Source organism: Notamacropus eugenii, chromosome 3 (genome assembly GCF_028372415.1).
Source record: "Notamacropus eugenii isolate mMacEug1 chromosome 3, mMacEug1.pri_v2, whole genome shotgun sequence".
Taxonomy (NCBI): Eukaryota; Metazoa; Chordata; class Mammalia; order Diprotodontia; family Macropodidae; genus Notamacropus; species Notamacropus eugenii.
In genome coordinates, this window is record NC_092874.1 from 181,906,342 (window position 1) to 181,930,990 (window position 24,649).

The following is a 24,649-nucleotide window of genomic DNA, read 5'->3' on the forward strand; positions in this document are numbered from 1 at the left end:
AAGTACACAGGTTTAGCAGGGGGTGGGCCGGCCAGGGCCATGCTACTGGGAGTGATCCAGGTCTCAGTGAGAGCCAGAATATAGGAAGAGGAAAGAAATTAAGATGAAAGCAACTTTAATAACCCTCTGTTAAGAGGGAGGAAAATGAGGGCTGCATGACTTGGTGAAGCCATGCTAGCTTTTTGTGATTACCACTTCCTTCTATAGTTCATTACTATATCTTTAAAAATATTCAAGCAAGCTTGTGACAGAAAGGTCTGGGACATCTTCCTCTGGATTTATGTGGACTGAGTTCAGATCTAAGAGAATATAACTCCAAAGAAAGATTCTCCTCATTAACTCTGGTTCAGTCCTCTCTTACCCAAGTATAGAATTCTGAGAATAATCTCTTAAAATTACAATTTGGTTTCTATTTAAAGTCTCTTTACAAGGAATCAATGGGATCCTTCTAGGAAAGGTATTCGGTATAAAGCAGATATAAGGAAGTCATTGATTTCCTTAATCATAAAAGACATGTTTTTGTGAGCATAAAATATTCAGGGATGCAGTGAGATGCATTGATAATTAAAACATGAAATAGTAACCATAACTCATATTATACTCTTCCATTATGCTTAGAGGTTGTTACTTAAAATATTAAAAATTGAAACACTTTATGAGAGTTTGGAATGGATATTTCATACTCACCTTGGTTTTGTACTATTTGAGTAACTCCCTCAAAATCTATGTATTATGGGAAGTCAGATCATGGCTTGAATTTATCCTCTTATTGGTGGTCATTTTTTCCGTTGAGAAGTATCTTAATTGTTGAAAGGAACATCTCTTCCAGCCCATTCCAGAGATTTTTCCATGACTCTAGGCCTCTTGAGCCCATGAGGTAGCCACAGAGGATAGAAATGTCTATCTCAGAATTTCTGTTCAGGGAAAAAAAATTAAGAAGTCAGGTATTTCAGATCTAGTCTCAGCCTCACCTAGATAATCATATGATCTTTTTACTCTTTTTTGACTATCTGCCCTAACTACTGAAGGGAGAAAGTTCCTCCTCCTTCCAGGAAGTCCAAAGAACTCTCCAAATTTCAAGCCACATGTTCTGAAGAGAAGCAGAAGAAAGGAAGAGCTAAAGTTATTTATTCCTTTAAAATCAGTACGTCAACAGGAATTTATTAAGCAGTTACTGTGTGTCAGGATAAACCATGCTAAACTGTGCTAAACCGTTGAAATACAGAGAAATGTAGAGAATAGTCCCCGTTCTTAAGAAGTTTATATTTGAATGGAGGCGATAACACATATTAATCACTGTACCTGTAAAATGCAAGGTAGATGGAAGGTAAATTGATGAGGATGATATCAGAAGCTATAGGGCCAAGGAAAGACCTTCTGAAGGAAGTCATACTTGAGGTGAAACTCAAGGAAATACAGGATTCTGTGAATCAGATATTGGGAGGAACTAGGAGGAATTCAGGTTTAGGAAACAGTCAGTGCAGAAACATGGAGATGGGACATAGAACATCATATGAAGAAAAAGAAGTACTCTTTTATGACTACATCATGGAGCTCATGGAAGGGAGTAAAATGTAAGGAAATTGGAAAGATAGGAAAGTGGCAGTTTATGAAGAACTTTAAATGTTCGACATAAGATTTTGATTCTGGATATTATAGGAAGTCACTGGAGTTTATTAAGTTAGGGTGAGAGGTGACATAGTCACACCTAATCTTTAGGAAAAGCACTTTAGCATTTATAAGGGAGGATACTGAGGCAGAAAGATCAATTTGAAACCGATTACAGCAAGCCAAGTGAGAGTTCATAGATTGGACCAACAATAGATCCCTGCCCAAGCTCCACTGAATGGCTGTATTTTGGGCCCTCCAGGCTTAGAGTGAATGTCAATGTTAACTATTTCTCTTTGGGACAACAACCTTGAGGGTCTTCACCTCCAGGTTTTTTTTTTCTTTTTCTAATTAAAGGGGCCATCCCTTGACTCACTTCTTGAAGAGGCCTATTCACTGACTAGGCATTACCTCACTCTAAGGGAGTACCTGAAAAGGCCTTAACTTGAAAGTACCAGGGGCTCTCATTGTATCCTGGGCCATCTCCAGTCATCCTAATGAAAATCTGATCATTGGATTCAGATGGCTCTGGAGGAGAAAGTGAGACTGGTGACCTTGCACAGCCCTCCTCACTCAAATCTAAGTCAACTGCAAGTCATGTCATCATTTCTCTGATGTCATGGTCCTCTTTGACAACGAAGGACAACACAACAATAAGTACCTGAATCTGGGTTCTGGCTGTGTGATGTGACTGGAGAGAAAGGGAGATAGATTGTGAAGATAGAAATGCCAAGACCTGACAATTGATTGGCTATGTGGAATAAATGAGAGAGGGGATTTCGGCTCAAATGCCTGTCCTTTTTGACTTGAGGGAAAGCTGCATATAGGGACTAATCAGAACCCTCTGACGGTGCATGTATGTTTTCAAAGGTCCTACAATGAAGGGCTCAGGAAAATGTGTGAATGGAAGTGGCCCAGATTAAGATTACAGTATCACTTATGGTACCAGAAAGAGAGCAGCACCAGATATGTTCTTCAGAAAAAGCAAGACCATATGAAGCAAATGTGTTCTGTAAGTTCCCCTCTGCTCCTAGGAATGATAGCTGTAGATTCTTATTAAGCAAGTTTTTTTAGTTGTCAAGCTACTGTTTTCCTATCTTGTTCTTATGAATTTGATTTTTTGAATCCAGGTATAGCACTCTATATTTTATCTGATGTAGCTTAATATTCTCATTTGCCACAATATTCTTAATTGCTTATTCTGTCATACCTAACTCTTAGCAATTAACTTCTAGTTTTGTGCCTTCTGGAAATTTGAAAAATTTATCTTCTATTTTTTTAAGCCATTGATAATAATTTTTAATGTTGTGAGATTGAGGAAACGTTCCTGGGATACTCCAGTAGAATCCACACTTGAAATTGGCTTTGACCATTTAATATCAGTTTGGCTGTAGTCATTCAACCAAACCTGAATCCACTTAACAATACTATCATATATATCATCTCTGTCTTGTCTCCAAGAGTGGCATGAGTGGTTTTTCTCAAATGCTTTGCTAAATACATGATGAGTGTTAGTTGTATGATGTTTCCACCATCATCATCTTCATCATCATTCGCATTACAAAATAACAGAATTTCAGAATCAAAATGGACCTCAACAGCCAAATAGTACAATACATTAAAGAAGTTCCCACCATTCCATATTTAACAAGTAGCCTTATATGGCACAACATTTTTATCAGTGACATCAAATCTAAATTGTTTTTCTGCAACATCCAAACAGGAATATAACCTCTTTTCCATATGACAGCTCCTTAATAATACTTAAGACAGCTATTATGTCCCCCCAAATCTCTTCTGTTTGCTAAATGTTCACAAGTTATTCAAACTGTCCTCATATGACAGGGATTCCAGGCCATTCAGTATTCTAGCTGTCTTCTTCTGGATACTATCTAGCTTGTCAGTATGTTTTTAAAATCATGACACCTAGAACTGAACACAACGTTGTATAGGAGTTTTCATAAGAACAGAGCACTTTCGGACTATCAATTTCTCATTCCCAGAAGGTTTGTTCAATTATCAATCTAATGAAAATTATTCTCAGAGCTATTTAACAAGTCACATTTTTTTTATTGAGCTCCATTCCTGCATTGCTGACTGCCTTTTGAACATATGAAAACAGAAGTCTTTTAGGCATCTCAAACTCAACAAGTGTATAACAGAACCCATTTGTTTTGTCCCTCAAAGCTCCATGCTTCTAAACTTTCCTAATTACTGTCAGAGATACTACCATACTTCCAGTCTCTCAAGCTTGAAATCTCAGCATCATCCTTGACTCCTTTCTTTCACTCATCACCCATTCCATAAGTTGCCAAATCTTGTCATTTCTCCCTCTGTAAGATCTATTGCAAAACTCTTCTTTTCCCAACTCACACAGCCACCATCTTAGTTCAGACATTCATTGCCTTTTGACTCACCTGTTATAATACATTTCTGAATGATCTCTGTGCCACATGTCTTTTTCTACGCTAATCCATCCTCTTCATAGACACCAAAGGGATTTTCCTAAAAATTATGTCTTAGCATATCATCCTCTACCACCTCAATAAACTTCATTGTCTCTCTAATACCTCCAAAATCAAATCTTATAGGTGGCATATGAAAATCTTCATAAACTGGACCCTTTCATTCCATTCCAGTCTTCTTGCCAATGGGCAGGCCCATCAATGAGTGGGGAAGATCTTCTTTAATCACATTCAAATAGAGGCATTGTATTTCTTGATTATACTAAAACAAAAACAGCAAAAGATCTTACTTTCCTTGGTCTCACAATGATGTAGCATACTGACCCATGTGTTGTTCCTCTCATAAACAACCCTCCATGTTTTTACACTGTCTCATCCCATTACTGGAATTCTCTTTCTCCCAACATCTGATTCTTAGAAACTTAGCTGCTGATATCATCCCCATCTAAGGTTACATTCCATGTCCATATCTACTTCTCATTAGTATTCTCTGATGTCGGATAAACACTTTGTCTCCCCCATTGAATTGTTATACCCTTGGGGTATTTTCATTTTTGCTTTTTTTCTTTTTATTTGTATCCCAAGCTTAGATTTTGGTAATAGTAAGTGTTTAATAAATACTTTTTTCATCAGTCTTTTGCAGAACAAGATTAAAGTTTTTGTGTTCCCTGTTGACCTCTGTTGTATTTTCAGTACGCTAAAACTTCCATATTTTTTTTCAGAACAACTGTGATTTAACCTTGACTCTAGCTTATACTTGAGCAGATGACTATTTTGTGTGTGGCCACCTGTAAGACTATGCATTAATCCCTTCTGAATTGCATCCTATTAGATTCAGCGTTCTAGCCTGTACAAATCCAGTTGGATCCTGACTGTCATCCAGTGTGTTAGCTATATCTTTCAGCTTGCTGTCATCTGCAAATATGAGAAACATCATCCATCCAAATCAGTGATAAATGTGGAACAGCACAATCTCAGACAGAGATCCTTGTACTCAGTTCTGCCATGTTGACATTGAACTATTCACAATCCCTCTTTTACCTCAGCATTTCACCCAATTCTAAATACATCTAACTATATTCTCATGGGCAAGAATAATATGAGATTCTTTATAAAAAGCTTCTCTAAAATATGGCTAAACTCTAAATTGCAATATTTCTCATATCTACTAGTTTAGTAGTCCTTTCCAAAAAGAGAATGAGGTTAGTCTGGCGTGACTTCATCTTGATGAAGACTTGCTTGCACTTCATAAATACCACTTCCCTTTCGAGTTGTTAGCCAATCATCTTTCTCATGGTCCATTCTAGAGTTTTTCCAGGAATTGAAGTTGAGCTTACTGGCCTATTGTCTGAGACTGATCTTTTCTCTTTTTTTAAAACTAGAATAATTTTCCTTCCCCTAATCTAAAAATGGTACTTGTCCCATTTTTCATTAGCTTTCAGAAAACTATTATAGTAGTTCAGTAATAACATCTGCTTGCTCTTTCAGTTCCCATCTGGCCAAGTGCCTTGAATTCATCCAGTGAAGCTTGGGTGCTGTTTTTACTATTTTCTTACTAATCTTGGTTATCAGATCCCTCTTTGTCATTTTTGTCTTATCTCCAGTACAAAGGTCATTCTCCTTGGTAGAGAAAATAAGGAAAATGAGAATCCAGCAGCACATATTTTTTCTTTCTCCGTTGTCTGTTACCATAACCATTATCATCCTACTCTGTATCATCATCCTGTTCATCCCAAACAAAATTTCAATTTCTTCTTTGTTTCTTTTTCCCTTCAAAATTGATTTTAAAAAAATTGTCTTTAGTTTCTCTTTGCAGCCTCAGTTCATTCAGAGCTTTAACATTCCTGATACTGTTTTTACAGAATGTGCTGAGTATTTCTATTATCCTTCTGTTACCCAACTTTGCTTCTGTCTTCTGTACATTTTAAAATCTGAGTTGCTTGGTGAGTTTCCTGTGCCAAAACATTTTTCTTTAAGCTTTTCTATCTAGTTTCCTCAAATAGATAGCAAACATATATAAATATTTATGTGTGTGTGTGTGTGTATATATGTGTGTGTATATATATATATAGTATTTCTATACTTTATTTCCATATAATTTTTGTATGTTATATAAAGTAGAAATATTAGAAATGCATTAGAATAAAATTTACTCTAAATAATAAATATGGCAGTAGCATCAAAGAAATGTAATTAACAAATAATTTTAAGTTATTTTTTAAAATGTGTTTACTTTTTATGCTGAGTGAATTTTTATAGAGTAGAAATATGTTCAGATTAAGGCAGCAAATAATGAGGGGACATTTTCACAAGAAAGGCTAACTATTGGTAGTGATTAAACAGGAAACTTCTATCAAATTAGAGAATGTCAATTATTTCTACATTGCGGCTGAAGTTCAAATGAGGTGTGTTCGTCCTTCATTGCTGAAGAAGACCATGCCATCAGAGAAATAAAAGAGCTGTGCAGGTCACCAGCCTCACTTCTCCTCTGGAGCCATCTGAATCCAGTGACCAGATATTCATCAGGATGACTGGAGATGACTCAGGATGAGGCAGTTGGGGTTAAATCACTTGCCCAAGGTCACACAGCTAGTGAGTGTCAAAGGTGAGATTTGAACTCAGGTCCCCCTGACTCCTGCACTGGTGCTCTATCCACTGCACCACCTAGCTGACCCTCAAATGAGGTAATGTCAGATAGAATGTGATAATATTTATAAAACAATTAGCATAGTGCCTAGAACATGGTAGGTCCTTCCCTTCCCATAGACATACATACGTAGACCCATGTATACATATATATATTTGAAGAGAGAGATATGTATCTTTGTGTGTTTTTTGTGTGTGTTTATACACACAAATCTCAAGTTCAAACATGTTAGGAACAGCTCAGTGGCTGGATGTACAGATGGAAAGATGTGCAGTCAAGTTGAGCTTCGTTTACTTACTAGTTGTGTGATGCTAGAGAAATCACAGTTTACATCATCGTACCAGTGCTGACTGTCCCACTACAAATTTATGTTGCATCATGCCAGTTGAGCACTTACTATAGTAAGGCAATCAATTGACATTTCCCTAATTGACTCACTATTCTTCCATACCGTTGCTTTTCCAATTTTCATCACTCCTTAAATTTGTCATCATTCCTCCCTACCCCAATCCTCTCAGCTGAAAATCTTGCCTTATATTTCATAGAAAAAATAGGTCAATTCATTAAAAGTTCCTTTTTCTCTCTTCTTCCTCATCTCACATCACTCAGATTCCTTCTAGCATTTTCTTTCCCTTTACCCTTGTTTCACATGAAGGGATGGGTCATTTCCCACCCCCTTCTACATACACAAGTGATCCTGTTCCTTTCTCAACTTTTCTGGTGGTTTGCCTTCTTTATCTCCATCACTCTTTCACTTATCTTCAATCTTTCTGTCTGCTGGCTGTTTTCCTACTGCCCTCAGACATGTTCATGTCTTCCTCATCTTTGAAAAACCCTCAGTTGACTCCTGCTGGTTATCATCTTATGTCTCTTCTCTCTTTTGTGCCTAAACTCTTTAAGAAAGCCTTCTACAGCAGGTACCTTGACTTCCTTTCCTTTCACTCTCTTCTTAATTCTTTGTAGTCTATCTTCTATCCTCATCATTCAACTGAACCTACTCTCTCCAAAGTAAGCAATGATCTCTTAATTGCAAAATCAAATGGCCTTCTCATGATCCTCATTCTTCTTGACTTCTCTGGATTGATTACCTTCTTCACCTGAATACTTTATCTAGGTTTTCATGACACTGTTATCTAATGATTTTTCTCCTACCTATCTGAAAATTCCTTCTTGGACTCCTTTGATGGATCTTAACTTTGATTGTCCTTCTATCTTGAGGAGGACCAACATGACCTTACTATGTTGGAGTCAAGTTACAGGGTGGGTGGATTGTCCACATTTGTGCATCTTGTATTTCTTTTGAACTACTTCAATTCTGCTTTACTCATAGAGCACAGTGCCTTCTTTGATGCAGGGTGATCCCTTGCCAGCACTTCCCATGTCACACAATCAGTTCCAAAGTTATTCAGAGATACGTTGAGAATCTCCTTGTCTTGTTTCTTCTGACAGCCACTGAGTGTTTGCCTCATATGAGTTCTCCATAAAATAATCTTTTAGGTCAGGACTTCTTAAGCTTTTTCATGAACTTTTCAGCACTTCTTAAATTATGCATCACAATCCCATATGGGGTTTAAGAATGTTAGTTGCATGTATGTTTGGCACTCAAACAACATGGTCAACCCATTGGAGTTGCACCCTCTGCACTAGAGTTTGAATGCTTGACAATTTAATTTGAGAAAGGACCTCAGTGTTTGGTTCCATATCCTGCCAGATGATCTTAAGAATTTTTCTAAGACAACTCAAATTGAATCAATTCAGTTTCCTGGCAAGGTGCTGGTATTCTGTCCATGTTTCACAGGCATACAACAATGAGATCAGCATAATGGCTCTGTAGACCTTCAGTTTGGTAGGCAATCTAATACCTCTTCTCTTCCAATGTATAAAAGGCATATAAAGATTTAAGTTCAGTAGTGGAGGTATGTGGACTGTGCTGAGGCTTGGGGTGTTTCTACTTTTCTCCAGGGCTACATTGAAGCATGCGGATGTCTATGGCTGCTGGAAGATGCCTGTTTCACTGGGGCTATACTGAAGCAAAGGGTGATTCTTGGAGCTGGAGTCTGCTGGTTCCCCTGGCTATTATAAGACATATTGGGTACCCTGATGTTAGCGTTTGCATGCTCCACCACATGGGCTCAGAATCTTCCACTGATTTGCTGAAGTGGAGCTTGCTACTGACTTACTGGGATGCTTCCTGTCTTGGAATATGCTCCCATTTTATCTGAGTGAGACAGACCTTTCTTACTATTCTTCCAAGTATCTTGGGCTAAAACAGTGTTGCAGCCCATCTTTTTGTTGGTTCTGCTATTCCAGGATTTGTCTTGGGGTGCTACTTTGTAATTGTTTGGAGGTGAATATGGGAGAGTTACAGTGATTTACTGCTTTTTTTGACATCTTGTCTCCTAACCAACTTATTTTATTGTAGGTAATAATAAGTTTAATTGAAGGAATGAATACAGAAGAGATTTTGGCACTATACCAAACAAATAGAAATAATCAAATACTACATAATCTCTTTTCTTTCTCATAATTAATATTACCCCTGCCATAATATTTGCTATATATTTTGGCTATCAGTAGAGTTTCTAAAATTAAAAAAAATGTAAGAATTTCAAAGACCTTATGATTTTCATTGCTCAGGAACTAAATTAACTTCACATTTTCCTTTCTATATAATTTTTATGCACCCTAATAACTATTAAGTCTTTTAAAAAGTGGAAGAACTTTTAAGTGCTGTTGACAGTTTTAAGATCAATAGTCCCCTAGTGAATCATCATAGAAAAAAGAATTGAATCTACTGCATGGATGTGGTTTCAGTTTTCATCTATATAGAGAAACCCCCAAGTCTGGATATCCCATGCTTATCTCTCTTCTAAGATCCATTCTCACATTTCCAGTTGCTTTCTGTGCATCCTTTACTATATATCCTTCAGCCATCTCAAGCTCAACATTTCCAAAACAGAACTTCTTATCTCTTCCCCTACACCTGTTCTTCCATTCTTTCTACTAACTATCCAATTCATGTTGATGGTATTTTTCCAGTTACTGAGTTTTATAACCCTGGAGTTATCCTTAATTCTTAATTCTCTCTTATTCCTACTATCCAAATAGTCACGCAGTGATATCAATTTCATCTCCGTCTCTCTGACAGATGATTTCATTGAAATCCTTACTATTGTACATTAGAAATTTAGGTTAAGATTCAGACAAATATAGTGACTTGTCCAAGATAATATACTTTATTTATGGCAAAACTGAAACTGCAAATTCAGGTATCTTGAATTCCAGGTCAATGTTTTTCTCTCCTGGAAGCTCCATGATAGTTTAATAATAGAAAAATAGCCTACTAATCCCATGTGTATGCAAATGTATTCTTAGTTCATACTTCAGTACTTCAACAGCCCATGATATCATGTGGATACCACATCTGTTAATGCATATCTCAATTCCTTAATTACAGGCTAAAACATCTTTGAGACTTCCCATGAAACAACAACAAAGTTCATCATCTCAGTGGAAATTTGGTTGGTCAATAAGCATTTATTAAGTCCTTGCAATATACTAGGCAATACACTAATCATGAGAATACAAAGAAATACAAAACTATGGTCCCTGCACTCAAAGAATTCATTTTCTAATGGGAGAGACAAAATATAAAAAGGGAGTACATATAAGGTAGATATACATACAGTTTAAATGGAAAGTAATCTCAGAGGAAAGCCATTAGCAGTGTCAGATAGAAAGATGTGGGGTACTATGTTAAGCTTGGACTTTGAGTTGAATCGTGGAGGAAACCAGGGAAACTAGAAGGTGGAGGTGAGGAGGAATATTCCTGGTATAGGATAAAATCACTGAAAAGAACATGAAGTCAGAATATGGGGTGGGATGGTCGTGAAGCTCTCAATAGGCCAGTGTTACTTAATCAAAAAGTACTCGAAGAACATTGGAAAAGTAGAAAGGGGGCAATTTGTGAAGGGTTTTAAAAATTAAATGATTTTATATTTGATCCTAAAAGTAATAGACATCCACTGGAGTTTATTAATGAAGGGGAATCTTTTCTAAAATTTACAAATACAATAAAATACACATGTGCATAGGTATGTGTATATATATATGATTGTGTATATATTTATGTAGGTATACACATATTTTTTCATTCATATGATTATTTATGTATTCAGCAGAACTAGGTAAACATAAATCTTGAGGCATCAAAAATGAAACCATCTTTAAAGTTTGAGTTTATTTAGTTAAAAAATGACCAACTTATCACTGAACGTGCCCTACATAGATACTGTTGAAATATGATTGCTATGATAGAATTGAAGTGGCCTCTGAAATAAGTTGTGGAAGATTTTTTAAAAATTTCTAATATGGTCAGCATGGTTGTCTTTAATATGTGAACATACTGTTTTGAATCATTCTTACTACCATCACAGCTGTGATGATCTGGGAACATTTTTAACTGAGTGCTAAACATAAAACTGACATTTCATTATTCTTGAAATAATTCAATGTAAGTATTATTTCAGTTCTATGGAAATTTAGTTAAATACACACTAAGCTCAAGGCACCTGCTAGGTACTAGGGTTGCCAAGATAAGAACGAAATAGTCACTTTCATCAAGGATCTTAGGCTCTATCTATATAAATAAATGTAAGGTAGTTTGAGAAGAGAAAGAGCACTAGTTTCTGAGAACAGGGAAAGCTTCATGGAAAGGGTGACAACAGAACTTAGCTCTGAAAAAAAGAGCAAGGGTAAAGCAGGTAGAAGTGAGGAAGGAGGTGCTTTGCAGACATTATAGAAAAAATTATGCAAAGACTTTTGGGAGGAAATGGAATGTTGCATTCAAGGCATTATTACTAGTCCAAGTTGAATGAAACATGGAGTGCACAAAGGCCAGAAATAAGGCTGGAAAGTTGAATTGGAGCTGGATCTAAGTGGACTGTTTTTTTTTTTGTTTGTTTTTTGTTTTTGTTTGTTTAACCAGAGTAGATTGACTTTGATTCCAGGTAACATTCAACTCCGTTGTTCAGTCACAGTTACTAAGGTAGATAATATCCTCGGGGCTTAATAACAGACTGGTTATGCTGCTTCTTTGGTTACCATTGTACTTGATCATAAGTGGATTGATCTTAGTGAGAGGTGAAAAGATTCTGACTGTGCCATTTACATCATTTTCTCTTTACCATCACAGGTACATATTTTTGTTTGTTTTTTGTTGTTTTGGTTTTTTTTTTTATCTTGTTGAATTTATCAATTAAGAAAGATTTAATATTCTTTCTTTTTACAGTTTTGAGTTCATAATTCTGTCGCTCCTGCTACTCAAACCTCCTTGAGAAAGCAGTAAATTTGATTTCAATTATAATATGAGATCATGCAAAATATATATCCATATCAGATATATTGAGAAAGAAAACAATAAAAAAAAGAAAAAACATGCTTCATTCTTTATTCAGTATCCATCAGTTAAGTTATCTCTATGGAGGGGGATAGCATTTTTCATTACGGGTCTTTTGGAATTGTCTGGGACTATTGTCTTCATCAGAGTAGTTAAGTTTTTCACAGTTTAGAATCTGTTACAGTATTTCTTTTACTGTGTACAGTGTTCTTTTGGACCTGTTCACTTAACTTTGCATCAATTTATATATCTTCCTATATTTTTGTGAAATCATCCCCCTCATCATTTCTCACAACAGAATAATTACGATCACATACCACAACTTCTACAGTCTTTCCCCAATTACTATCATGTGCTACAACTTATTCAGCCAGTCCCTCAATTTCTAATTCTTTGTCACAACAAAAATAGCTTCAATTAATATTTTTTGTACATAGAAGTCCTTTTCCTGTATTTTTTGTAACTCTTTTGTGACTATGTAAACTAACTTACATAGCTTTGTCATTTTTATTATACTGTTTTGTCCTCCCTGTGGACAATTAATACTTCTCCAGTTGTTTAGTTCTGACTATTTGAATTGTGTTTGTATAATCCCTAGGTTTGTATTGGCTGATAGACTCCCAAGTATTTTATATTGTCTGCTTTATTTTAAATGAAATGTCTTTTTCTGTCTCTTGCTGCTGAGTTTTCTTGGAAGCATATAGAAATGTCAATGATTTATATTAGTTTATTTTATATCCTGCAACTTTTAAAGTTGTTGATTTTTTTCACCTTGTCACTTAGTTGATTCTTTAGTGCTCTATAAATATGGCATTATATCATCTACAATGAATGGTAATTTTGTTTCTTGATTGTGTATTTTTATTTCTTCGATTTTCTGGTCTTTTTGATAGAGCCGAGATTTCTAGCACAATACTGAATAATAGTGGTGATAGCGGATATCTTTGCTTCACTCCCGATCTTTCTGGGAAGTTGTGAAGTTTATTCCCATTACAGATAATGCTTGCTCTTCGTTTTAGATAGATACAACTTAGCATTTTAGGGAAGATTCCATTGATACCTGTGTTTTTGAAAATCTCCTATTTCATTGAAAGACCATTTTTTCTCCTGCAGTATTATACTCAGTTTTGCTGGGTAGGTGATTCTTGGTTTTAGTCCTAGTTCCTTTGACTTCTGGAATATCCTATTCCATGCCCTTCGATCCCTTAATGTAGAGGGTGCTAGATCTTGTGTTATCCTGATTGTATTTCCACAATACTTGAATTGTTTCTTTCTAGCTGCTTGTAATATTTTCTCCTTGACCTGGGAACTCTGGAATTTGGCCACAATGTTCCTCGGAGTTTCTCTTTTTGGATGTCTTTCAGGCGGTGTTCTGTGGATTCCTTGAATATTTATTTTGCCCTCTGGTTCTAGAATCTCAGGGCAGTTTTCCTTGATAATTTCATGGAAGATGATGTCTAGGCTCTTCTTTTGATCATGGTTTTCAGGTAGTCCCAGAATTTTTACATTGTCTCTCCTGGATCTATTTTCCAGGTCTGTTGTTTTTCCAATGAGATATTTCACATTATCTTCCATTTTTCCATTCTTCTCTCTTTGTTCTGTGATTTCTTGGTTTTGCATAAAGTCATTAGCCTCCATCTGTGCCATTCTAATTTTGAAAGAACTATTTTCTTCAGTGAGCTTTTGAATCTCCTTTTCCATTTGGCTAATTCTGCTTTTGAAAGCATTCTTCTCCTCATTGGCTTTTTGAACCTCTTTTGCCAATTGAGTTAGGCTACTTTTCAAGGTGTTAATTTCTTCAACATTTTTTTGGTTCTCCTTTAGCAGGGAGCTGATCTGCTTTTCATGCTTCTCTTTCATCCCTCTCATTTCTCTTCCCAGTTTTTCCTCCACCTCTCTAACTTGATTTTCAAAATTCTTTTTGAGCTCTTCCATGGCCTGAGCCCATTGGGTGGGCTGGGACACAGAATCCTTGATTTCTGTGTCTTTGCCTGATGGTAAGCATTGTTCTTCCTCATCAGAAAGGAAGGGAGGAAATGTCTGTTCTCCAAGAAAGTAGCCTTCAATAGTTTTATTTCTTTTCCCTTTTCTGGGCATTCTCCCCAGCCAGTGACTTGACCTCTGAATATTCTCCTCACACCCACCTCGCCTCCTGGTCCTCCCAGCCAGCATTTGGGGACTGAGATTCAAATGCTGCTTCCCGCCTTAGGGCTTTTGGCGGGGGCAGGGCTGCTATTCAGTGTGAGAATTAAGTTCAGGTGGTCAGGGCGGGGCAGGGCCGCCTCTCAGGCTCACTTCCCTCAGGGGGTTTATGTACAGACCTTCCACAATGGATCCAGGCTCCCGCCCGCTTGGGGAGCCCCTGTCTGCCACCGCCTTTCAGCTTCTATCTCCCGGGGGGGCCCAAGCCATGGGGGCACCCCACTCCCCTCTCGACCCGCCAAAGAGACTCTCTCACCGACCCCCATCACCTGTGGGTGGAGGGGCTTGTGCGGCCGCTGGAGATCCCGTCCCTGAAGCCTGCTCGGATCTGTACCTCTCGGACCTGCGGCCGCTGCAGGTCTGAGCTGGGCTCCGCGTCTGCAGCGCGACGGACCTTTTGCAAGAGGTTTGCAGGTCCCTCTGTTGGTGGAGGGACCACGTGGCCGCTGGAGATCCCGCCCCTGTAGCCCGCTCGGATCTTTTCCTCACAGTGTCGCGGCCACTGCAGGGCTGCCCTCTGCTCCTAGTCCGGGCTCCCAGTCTGCAGCGCGAAGGACCCCCCGCGAGAGGTTTGCAGGTCTCTCCGGATTCCGTGGCCTCTGGGTGCAGAATTCACCGTGAGTTGGTCCCCTCTAGCCGTTCTGTGGGTTGTGGGTTCGGAGCTGTGTGTATGTGTACTCCACCATCTTGGCTCCGCCCCCAATACCTGTGTTTTTGAGAGTTTTAAATAGGAATGGGTGTTGTGTTTTGTTAAAGCTTTTTCTGTACCCATTGATACAATCATATGACTTTTCTTGTTATTGTTATTTATGTGGTCAATTATGGTGATAATTTTCCTAATATTGAACCAGTCCTGCATTCTTGGTATAAATCCTACCTAGTCATGAGATGTGGTCTTTGGGAGATATTGTTCTAAGCTTGCTACTAGAATTTTATTGAAAATTTTGCATCAATAATTATTAAGGAAATGGATCAATAGTTTTCTTTATTTTGTTTTGCTTTCTCTATTTTAGGTCCTGAACTTTATTTGTGCATAAAAATAATTTGGTATGACTTCTTCTTTATCTATTTTTCTAATTAGTTTTTATATAGTATTGGGATCAATTGTTCCTTAACTGTTTGATAGAGTTCCCTTGTAAATCCATCTGGTCCTGGGGATATTTTCTTAGGGAACTCATTTATTGATTTAGTTTCTTTTTCCAAATTAGGATTATGTATTTTATTAACTCTTCTATTAATCTTGGCAATTTATATTTTTCTAAATATTCATCCATTTCACTTAGATTAGTAGACTTACTGGCATATAAAATGGCAAAAACTCCAAATAATTTCTTTAATTTTATCTTCATTGATGGCAAATTTCCCCTTTTTATTTTTGATATTAGTAATTTAGTTTTTCTTTTTAAAAATTATGTTTGCCAATGGTTTATCTATTTTATTGTGTTTTTTCCCTGAAATAAGGCTCCTAGTTTTATTAGTTCAATATATTTTTTCTTTCAATTGTATTAAACTCTCTTTTAATTCTCAGAATTTCCATTTTGTTGCTTAAGGGGTTTTAATTTGTTCTTTGTCTAGTGCTGTTAGTTGTATTCCCAATTAATTGATCTGCTCTTTCTCTCTTTCATTAATGTATGCATTTAAAGATATTTATTTCCCCCTAAGTACTTCTTTGGCTGCATCCCACAGATTTTGAAATGTTGTTATTCTCTTTAATGTAATTATTGATTGCTTCTATGATTTGTACTTTGACCTACTCATTTTTAGGATTAGATTATTTAGTTTCCAATTAGCTCTTAATCTATGCTTCCAAGGTCTTTTATGAAAAATAATCTTTATTGCATTATTATCTGAAAGATGTACGTTTAATCTATTTTTGGCATTTAGTTATTGACCTTAATACATGGTCAATTTTTTGTGAAGGTGCCAGCTGAGAAAAAGGTCTACTCCTTTCTATTCCCAATGAATTTTCTTCAGAAGTCTATCATATCTAACTTTTCTAAGATTCTGTTAAACTTCATGACTTCTTGCTTACTTACTTTATGGTTAGATTTATCTAACTCTGATAGGGGATGATTGAGATCCCCCACTAGTATTGTTTTACTATTTTCTCCTATAACTTTTTTAACTTTTCCTTTAAGATTTTAAATGCTATGTCATTTAGTACATACATCATTAGTATTATTATTCCTTCATCATATCCTTTTAGAAAGATATAAATTTTCTGCTTATTCTTTTTAATTAGGTTAATTTTTGCTTTTACTTTAAAATCATGATTGCTACCCCTGCCTTTTTTACTCTAGCTGAAGCATAATAGATTCTGCCCCAACCCCTTATTTTAACTCTGCCTGTCTCTCTGTTTCAAGTGTGTTTCTTGTGAATAATATGTTGTTGGATTTTGATTTCTACTTCATTCTGCTATCTGAGATGAATTCATCCCTTTCACATTATGATTACTTTTTGGGCATCCTGTTTTCTTCTCCTTATCTTTCTCTTTTAAAATTCTGTTCCTCTTTTAAAGTCTTTTTTGCCCTCATTTAACTGCCTTCCCTTTTACCATCTCCCCTTTCTTCTATTCCCTTTATTTAGTCTTTTTGATTTCTCTTTCATGTTTACATTTTTATGCTTCTCTTGAGTCTTTTATTTGACAGTTAACTTTTCTATTCAGCTTTGCTTTTTCCATCAAGAATGCTTGATAGCCCTCTATTTCATTAAATATCTTTTCATTTTCCCTATAGGGATTATACTCAGTTTTCCTGGATATCTTATTGCTGCTTGTTGTCTCAGAAGTTTTGCCTTCTCAGATATTCTAATCCATGCCCTCTGCTCCTTTAATGTGGTAGCTTCCAAGGTGCCATGATCTGGAGTGTTGCATTCACTGTCCATACTCTGGTCTTTACCCAGGGAGGGTCCCTACTCCCTTGGGATTACAAAAAAATACCTTGAGAGTAGAAATGATGTTGCTCATCAGTGTCCCTTATCCCTTGGGGCTAAAAATGTTATTGTCCCTTAAGATTCTTGCTCACTCTTGACTAAAAGTGCTCTTCTTAGCCCTTAAACTATGACCCAGAATTGAGAATAGACAATGAAATTGCCAAACAGCAGCTGGTCCTGTGTCTAGTGTTAGCATAGGGGAAACCTATAATCTCTTTCTGACCAGTTGCCAAAAGCCCTTATTGTCTCTGGCTAGGGAGCTCCAGAAGCTGCTGCTACTTCTGGCACCACCACCTAGCACCACCACTGATGTTTCATTCACAAGAGTTCTGTGTCAGCCTTCTCCTTCATGTCACAGACATCTCTGAATTCCTTTATTATTTAGGGCATAAGAATATCTCACTCTGACCTTTTATTGACTCTGCTGTTTCAGAATTCAATTAGAGATGTAATTTTAAAGTTGTTTGGAGTGGAATGTTGGGAGAGCTTAGCTGAGTACTTCTCTCATCCTCTATCTTGATTCAGCCCCTGGACTTGTGTCAAATAATTTTTAAAATTTATCTTAATGGAGAAAATTTCTAATGTCCTATTTTGAATGATGCATATTTGTAGAAATTTTTTTTATTGAATAATACAAGAGATCATTTCTTCTCATGTGGGATAACTGTTGTTAAAAACAGGCAATACGCTCAATTTGTAGATTAGGTATTATCCATTATGTGACGAGAATTACTCTGAGAGTGAATTTAAGGTATTTTGTAGTACTAATATTTGGTATCTTAGTTTTTATTTTTGTGGAAGTGTCATATTTTGTTTGTTTTATTTAGATGTAAGCTTTAATCTGAGAAGCCAATCAGGTGAGCTGTTGAGGTCAAATGGAAAAAAAGTTCAGTGTTTGCTTCTTAAAAACAAAACAAACAAAAAACCTCAACCATTTCACTATGCTTATGTCTCTTGATCTTGAGGCATCTTGACCTTGAATAAGTTCTGTCTTTTTCAGTATAAATTTCAATCTATTCATAACCTCTTATCTTGGGTAACTCTTATCAATGTCCTCCCATAAGTCCTTTACTCAGTAATGCAGAGACTTTTTCTCTAGATCTGAAAACATTACTAAGGCACTAATAAAGCATTTTAACTGTCTATATCTTCCCTCATTATGAATCATTAAATTTTTTGTAAATATATATACCTTTGACACCTTTTATTATATTTGTATTCAAGTCATTGTTGGTAATATGGTACAGTTTTTGCATACCTCTCATTTTCCTGGGGCTGAACTAAAATTTTAATTCCTCTAAGACTGCATGCATTTCCATTGTAGACTGGGGTCAGCAACCATGGGCAAGTCACTTAACTGCCATAAGACTTAGTTTCTTTATTTGTAAAATGAAAGTGACATTTCTCATAACTGACTCACAGAATCATTTTGGGACTCTGGTAAAATAATGTACCTGAAGTGCTTTGCAAACTTTAAAGTTATTTATAGGTCCCATTATTAAACTTTTATGGACATCTAACATCACTGGAAGAGTAATGGTGTTAAAAAAAGGAAACTTAGAGTTATTAAAAGAATTGGACAATTTCTCTTAAACAATTTATTCTAGTATTTCCTTCTTGTTCAATTCTGGACTTATCTTATTATCCATCTAGATTTCCCCCCGCTGCAAAGTATTGAGTTGATGTACCAGCTCAGTGGATTGTTCAGCAGACTACATATCATAGTTAAGACAACAAGCATTCTTCATTCAATTGGCTTTTCCAGATGATTTATTAGACTAAACCTATTTGAGTAATTATGCACTTCATTTAGAAGACTTCATATAATTTGAAGTCTTAATATAATCAGGAATACATCATCTACTTCACCATATTAGGTGAAATTTCCTCCCGTTTGGACTCTAGGATGTGCATCATCCACTTTTTTTATCAACATATACTTCTCTTTTCTATGTTCCAAGTTATACATGTAATTAGAGGGTTAACATTTTGTCTATTATTCCATCTTTTAAAGGACTATTATATGATTCCAACATATGCATGGAAGACACCTTCTTGGATCCAAATCATCAAGGCTGAATTTTGCTTTCACAAATCAAATATTTTTAAATAGTTCGACAAAAGGTAAGTAGAGTGGGAGCTTGTATTCATTGAAAATTTCTGTCAATTGTGTCACTATAAAATGTGGTTGCTTGTAGAAAGTCATTTGTGAAAGTTGATCATTTCTTTTCTGATATATTTAACAAGAATATACCAACACATTTGTAGATTATTTTCATAAGGAAAGGCAAGTAAGTTTGTATTTGTTCTCTCTTTAATCATTTTTAGGAGTGAAATTATAATTTTTTTTACAAATCATTGCATATCCCCTCCCATTCCTGGATTTCAGAATTCTTAAGAATCAATTCCTCACCTGGGTCAGGTAGGTGGTACAGTGGGTAGAGCACTGACCCTGGAGGCAGAAGGACCTGAGTTCAAATCCAGCCTCAGACACTTTGAACTTACTAGCTGTGTGGCCCTAGTCAAGTCATTTAACCCTGATTGCCTTGTGGAAAAAATATCCTTCAACTATCTCAACATTTTTTATTTTTCCATCAGCATATTTATGTATGTATCCTTGATCTGGCTCAAATACACTTCTCTGTCTTTTATTTTCTTTAGTGAAATCCCTATTCCATAGTCAGGGCTGTGTTATCACAGTACAGGTTTGATACCTCCTCTGTAATAGATGGAGGAAAGAGTTTGCTATAGAAATATAGACTTAATTGTATCTCACACCAATCTTTCTTCAAGCTTCTTTTATCTTTAACTATTTCTTTAGGATTTTGCAAATGAATATGTAGGCAGGTAGTAGACACAGTGATGGACATGGAACAAGAAAGAATGGAGTTCAGATCGTGCTGTGTGACATTGACAAAATGTTTGCTTGCCTCACTTTTCTCATCAGTCAAATGGACATCATAATAGCACTCAGCTCAGTTAGTTGTTGTGAGGATCAAATGACTTTGAAGAGTTTTGGAAAATCTGAATTTTGCTATATAAGTACTTATTAAATATTAAATAGATTTCATCTTGGATGTTACATGTTTGTGCTTGTGAAATAAAGTGTTAAATGACTCTTTTGTCTGTTTTTGTGGTGATTGTTTTATGTTAAACTTAGAAAATTGTGGTGGTAGTTCATTGTTTGTTTTATATATTCACTTTTTTATAGGGAATAGTTTGTTTCAGTCTGTCATTGTAGATCTATTTCAATTGTATGACATATCTCATTTTTGTTCTGAATTCTGAATTTTTAATTTTTGCCTTGACAAATTGATGGTCTGACTCTACATAGAAAGCTTGTTCAGAAAATTCTCCCATATCAGTAACCAGGCATTTCCTATCTATTAAGATAATGTAGTGATTTAATTTTAATTGGGTTTTTACTTCTGAATATGAAATATATATGAAATATTGTTTTTCTATTTCATTTCTCTTATTAAGGAAACTTACAAATGGTATTGTAAAATTTCATAAGTATACAATTCATGTTAAGATTTAACATTGTATTAGTTTTGAAGCATATGAGAGATCTACACCATAGGTTTTGCCTAAAAACAGCAGGGAATGATTGAAGGAAAAGTTCAGGTCTGAACTATAATCATACTTCATAAAAATTGATTCTGAAAATACAATATGTAATAGATACATTTTTTTTGTTACATCATCTCACTTTGTGGCATAATTCTTCTAAGCATTTTGTCTACTAAATAAGGATTATATACTGAGAGTAATAAAATAACATCTTGTCTCCTCAGACCATGATGTCAAACAGTTCTTTCAGTTCATTATGATTTTCCCACATCTATCAATAATACTTGAGAAAATTTGATGCCACATCTCATTTAGAGACCACAACATAAAAATAGTTCCCTCACTGGGAATAAATATATCTACTATCTCTTATTAAATATTTATCTATTGTATAAATAGCATAAGATTGTTTTCAAATAAAAATTTTAGTAAAAATATTATAATATATTTGAAAAAGGGATACAGATAGTGTAATGAAAAGCTTTTATATTAATTATTTCAATTACCTGAACACTTACCAGAACTCCCTTTCTATGAAAAGCAATCACTAATAATTCTGCAATTCACAAAATATAAATTTCATAGTAAACATTTCCTATCTTGTAATGAAAGAAACAATGAAGTGAACTTCTGTTTATTCTGGAAAGGATTTTCTCCAACAAGAAAGAAGGAAAAAAGGTGGAGCCTTTTTTGTAAAGTGAGCATTTTTGAATATTTAAATGAATATTTGCTGAGCTTTCCCACCATTCCTATCTAAACAACCTCAGTTTATGGACATGCTTGTTTTTATTCAATACATTAATTTTTTAAAGAGCAACTTTAGAGAAAGAAGCTATAGTAGGAGAAGCAGCACAAATACCAGTGGCACCAACAGCACCATTAGTGGTTCCAGGGGCATTCAGCACTTAGTAGTGGTAAAGTGGTTGCACATCTAGTCAGAAAGAGACTATAGGGAACCCTGTGCTAGCACTGGGCACATAAGTGTATGCCATTTGGCAACTTCATTACCCTTTAACCATTTCTGGGTCATAGTTCCAGGGAAGAGAGGAAGACTTTTTGTCAAAAGGGAGCAGAGAGCAAAATAGAGGAAGAAAACTATAGACCTATTTTCCTAATGAATATTGATGCAAAATTTTAAATAAAATAGTACCAAGGAGATTTCAGCAGTTGTAACAATAATCATGCACTTTGACTACATTGGATTTATATCAGGGAATGCAGAGCTGGTTTAACATTAGAAAACTTACAACTATAATTGACCTTACAAAACAACAAAATAATGCAATTGTATCAATAAATGCAGAAAAACCATTGGACAAAATGTAATACCCATTCTTATTAAAAACATTAGAAAGCATAGGCTTTCTTAATATGATAAGAAGTATCTGTCTAAATCAAGAGCAGCATTATTTGCAATGTGGGTAAAATCTGAACCTTTCCTAGAAGATCAGGGTTGTTACCAGCATCAAAATCCAGTATTATACTGGAAATGCTAGCTATAGAAAAAAGACAAGAAAAAGAAATCAATTATTAAAATAGGCATGAGAAAACAAAACTATCACTTATTGCAGGTGATACATTGTTATACTTAGAGAATTCTAGAGAATTAAATAAAAAGATAATTGATACCTTTACCAAAAATGCAAGATAAAAAATAAATACACGTAAATCATTAGCATTTCTATATACAACCAACAAAACCCAGCAGCAAGAGAAAGAGCAATTCCATGTAAAATAACTATAGACAATATAAAACACAAAGAAGTCTACTTGCCAAGATAAAACAAATACAATTACAAAACACTTTCCACAAAAATAAATACAAGATCTGAACAACTAGAGAAATATTAACTGCTCATGGATAGGCTGAGTCAATATAATAAAAATGAAAATTCTACCTAAATTAATTTACCTATTTGGGTCCATAGAAATCAAACTGTCAAAGAATTATTTTGTGCAACTAGAGTAAATATTAACAGAATTCATTTGGAGGAAGATAAGGTCAAGAATGTCAAATCAATGAAAAAGAAAAGAAGGTGGTTTAGAAGTATTAGATTTCAAGCTATGCTACAAAGTGGCAATCATCAAGACAATTTGGTACTGGATAGGATATAGAAAAGTTGATCAAAGGAATGGATTAGGTACACAACAGAGCAGCTGATCAATGAAATGGATTAGATACATAACATATAAAAATAAATGACTGTAGTAACCTAGTGTTTGATAAGCCCAAAGATCTAAGCTGCAGGGACAAGAACTCACTATTTGACAAAAACTGCTGGGAAATGTGGAAAAGCAGTCGGCAGAAATTGGACATAGACCAACCTATACCAGGAGAAGCACAAAATGAGTACATGCTTTAGACCTAAAGGGTGATATCATAAGCAAATTAAGGGAGCAGGGGAAAAATACCCATCCAATAAATGGAAAAGGGATATGTTCATGATCAAATGAGAAAGAGAGAAAGAGAGAGAGAGAGAGAGAGAGAGAGAGAGAGAGAGAGAGAGAGAGAGAGAGAGAGAGAGAGAATCAGAGTAGGAAAAATGGAGTGTTCATTACATAAAATTAAAAAAAATTATAGAAATTAAACCAATGCATTCAAAATTAGAAAAAAATCAGGAAACTGGGAAAAGTTACTACAGCAAATTTCTCTAAAGAAGGTCTAATTTCTGAAATATATGTAGAACTGATACACACACACTCCCATACAGAGAGAGAACAAATTTATGAAATAAAGGTCAGTCCCAAATTGAAAAATGACTAGAAGATATGAATAGGCAGGTTCTATAAGACAAAAATCAAAGTTACTATTGGAAAAATGCAAATTAAAGCAAGTCAGAGGTACCACCTCACACTCATCAGAATGATTAAGATAACAAAAAAGGAAAATAAATGCTGGAGGGATGTGGAAAAATTGGGACACTAATGCACAGTTTATGGAGCTGTCAACAACCATTTTGGAGAACAATTTAGAACTATGCACAAAAGGCTATAAATTTGTGAAGTATTGCTACTAGGTCTATGCTGTAATGAGATGCAAATAAAGGGATAAGACCTATTTCTATAAAAATATTTGCAGCAGTTCTTTTTGTGGTGGCAAAGAATTAGAAACTGAGGGAATGTCCATCAATTAGGGAATGTCTGAACAAATTGTGGTATCTGATTGTTATGAAATATTAATGTGCTATAAGAAATGATGAAGAAGATGATTTTAGGGAAACAAAACCTGGGAAGCCTTCTATGAGTTGATGTAAAGTGATGTAAGCAGAAATAGGAGAACATTATACACACAAATAGCAATGTTAAATGATAATCAACTATAAAAAAACTTAGAAACTGTATTCAATATAGTGATCAACGAGAATTCCAAATGACATGATGAATGCTATCCACATACAGGGAGACAATGAATGAATTCTGTGTATATTGAAGCACCTTTTTACTTTATTTTTAATTTTCTCCCTATATTATGACTAATGTGGAAATGTTTTTGCATGATTTCATATGTTTAATGTGTACCATATTTTTTGCTTTTTTTGCCTGTTTAATTAATTTTTAGTTTTCAACATTCACTTCCACAAGATTTTGAGTTCCAAATTTTCTCCCCATCTCTCCCCTTCACCCACCCCAAGAAATCATGCATTGCAATTACCCCTTCCCCCAGCCTGCCGTCCTTTCTATCACACTTCTCCCTTCTATCATCCTCTTCCCCTCTATTTTCTTGTAGGGCAAGATAGATTTCTATACCCCATTACATGTATGTATTATTTCCCAGTTGCATATAAAAATAACTTCTCTCCCTTCCTTTCTCCCCACTTATCCCCA

At 35.5% G+C, this 24,649-nt stretch overlaps 1 protein-coding gene across 10 annotated transcripts in view; it reads left to right on the forward strand.

Moving 5' to 3' along the window:
- Positions 1 to 24,649, forward strand: part of SOX5 (SRY-box transcription factor 5) — a 1,296,482-nt gene that overhangs the window by 717,289 nt on the left and 554,544 nt on the right. For all 10 annotated transcript variants that reach the window (XM_072653487.1, XM_072653486.1, XM_072653490.1 and 7 more), the window contains one exon: positions 19,266 to 19,375. The gene's annotated coding sequence lies outside the window, so the exon portion shown is untranslated. The remainder of the gene's footprint in view (positions 1 to 19,265; positions 19,376 to 24,649) is intronic.